This window comes from Bombus impatiens, unplaced genomic scaffold (assembly GCF_000188095.3).
Source record: "Bombus impatiens unplaced genomic scaffold, BIMP_2.2 scf_0175, whole genome shotgun sequence".
In the NCBI taxonomy this organism is placed as follows: Eukaryota; Metazoa; Arthropoda; class Insecta; order Hymenoptera; family Apidae; genus Bombus; species Bombus impatiens.
Window position 1 is genome coordinate 2,579 of NT_176594.1, and position 2,531 is coordinate 5,109.

The window sequence follows — 2,531 nt, forward strand, 5'->3', positions numbered from 1 at the left end:
TGTTGGTTTAGTGGATTTTGGCTATTCATCTTCTGCACTGTTAAAAGTGCTGAAGATGGCGTTGATCCTTTCTCCGTGTGTCGATAGTGTTTTTTTTATTTCATTTAATTGCGTTTGTTGGTCTTTTAACGCTTGTAGTATGCTTTTTTTGAAGTCTTCGATAACGTTTATAATGCTTTGTTGGGGGGTGTTATCGGTTGTAGTTGCGCTTTGGCTTGATCGCGGATTTAAGTTTGTTATTTGTGTTGTGTTTTCGATTATTTGGTTTAGTTTTGTTTGTTGTTTCACTACGTCAGAGAACTTTAGTTCTGGGACGTATTTACGGCTTATTTGGGCGATTCGTTTTATCTTTGTTTCCTTGTCTTTTTCTTTTTTTCAGCTAGCTTTTTGCGCAGTTCCACGAGTTTTGGGCATCCCTTGTAGGACGCGGCGTGTTCGTAGTTTTTGCAGTTAACGCAGAGTATTTTCTCCTTGGTTACTGCTTCTTGTTTTTTGATTTTGCACTCGTCTGGGCCGTGGGGCTCGGTGCATTTTACACAGCAGTAGTTTAGGTTACAGTTTTGTGCTGTGTGTTCTGGTCGCTGGCATTTGTGGCATTGGGTTATATCGTTATTTTCCTTTTTTAATACTTTTTCCCATTTTATTTTGTAGTAGTTAAAATGGTTTATTCTTAATAGTTTACTTATGTTGCTGTCGGGGGATACTTGCATTATGTAAGTTGGGAGCAATATATCGTTCTCCCTTGATCTTTTTGTCGTGAATCGTGTGACTTTTGTGAATTTTACGTCGTCTATTTCCAAGGCTTGTAGGTCCGTGAGTATTTCCATTTCGGTGTAGCTATTGTCTAAGCCTTTTAGCAAATATGTGTGGTGTTTCTCTGCTTTGGGTGTATACGTGTAGAAAGTTGTGTTGGCTGCCCGAAGCGTTTCTTTCGCTGTGTGGAAATCGGATAGATTTCGGAGGTAGAGAGCATGCTTACCTGAGTGTATCCTTTTGATATAAAACTGATTGATCTTGGCTACTTTCTCTATGAGCGTTACTATGTCCTTAGGGTCTTGTAACGTTATGTTGATAGGCGGCGGTTTGTATTCTCTTGTGGTGGATGGGGCTTTCGTGCGCTCCTCTGCAGCGTGTCTTGTGGGGTGTCCGTCTGGGGTGGGACTGTGTTTTCCCATTTTGCCACGTAGTATTTGGTTTTTTGTTTAATTTGCTCTAGCGTTGTGTTTGGCGTTGGGTAGTTTGCTGGTCCCGGCTGTGACTGTAGGTGTGGTTCTGATTCTAGCAAGCTGAATCGGTTATGTGTTGTGATCGCTGGGAGCGAGACAGCTTTTACGGGTCTCATGTTTCTGTCTTCTTTGGTACTTTCGTCCTGGGCGAAGGGAGCTCTTGTTTTGTGTTTTTAAGGATTTCTTCTAATCCTTTGGTTCTGGCATCTAGGTTTGGTTGAGGGTTGAGTTTCCGCGTCTTTTGCGCGGACAGTCTTAAGCTTTTGATTTCCTTGGTCTTTTTGCGGATTTATTTTTCTTTTGGTGGGTTTTCTTGTTAGTTTTAAGGTGGGTTTCGTTGCCTTGCTTTTTGCATCATTCCCGGTAGCTTCTATTTTTTTATATACTTTTATTTTGTCTTATTTTTTTTAATTTATATCACGATGATGTCACTGCAGTATTTTTCACTTTTTGTCATTTTTTCTTTTTCCTTTAGAGGGTGGTTGCTTACTTTGACGCGCACACTTTTAGGGCTTAAGCCTGCTGTCCCTTTTTAAGCTGAGAGGTCCGTCCCGTTCGGAGGTTTACGGTCAACTGTAGTGACAAATATCTGCCGTCTCCCGTCTGATTTTTCTCAGGTACTCGCCGAACACGCCGTGTCCAGTGAGCACACCAGGGTCATCCTGAATACGCGGGTCTGCCTAGCAGCGGCGATTGGAATTTTGTTGGTATCCCCGGCCAATATGCAACGAACAAACGCGATCGTAAGGAGAGGAAAATTTCCATCAGTCTTTTATTATTGCGATCACCTTGGAGAGTTTGCACATCGTTTTTACGTGTAGTATTATACCGAGCGTCGCAGCAAACGTTACATTGTGCTTCAAACTATACTCTACGTTTAACAAAGAGTTACCCCGTTGACCGTGGATTCGTTATTGAACCTAAGAACATTATCACTAACATCTCGAGTGTTTAATCACCACGGTTATTTGTCAAACTTTGTAAAAATCAATATTTATATCAGTAATTATAATCTCTATTCTATAACAACGATGGCTAGTCCGAATGAAGATTCGTTACACGCCAATAAACGTAACGCTAACCCGATATATATATTTTATTTATATAATTATATAAATGTGTATATTATATACATATAAATGTATTTTATATGTATATATATAATACAGTATATATGTATGTATGAAATGTATGAAATTCGTAGAAATTGAAGTTTTGCGTACAATTGTGTTTACTGAACTCTGAAGATGGCTATACATACTTGCGCCTGCATATTGGAAAAAGGATTGAATTATGACAATCATA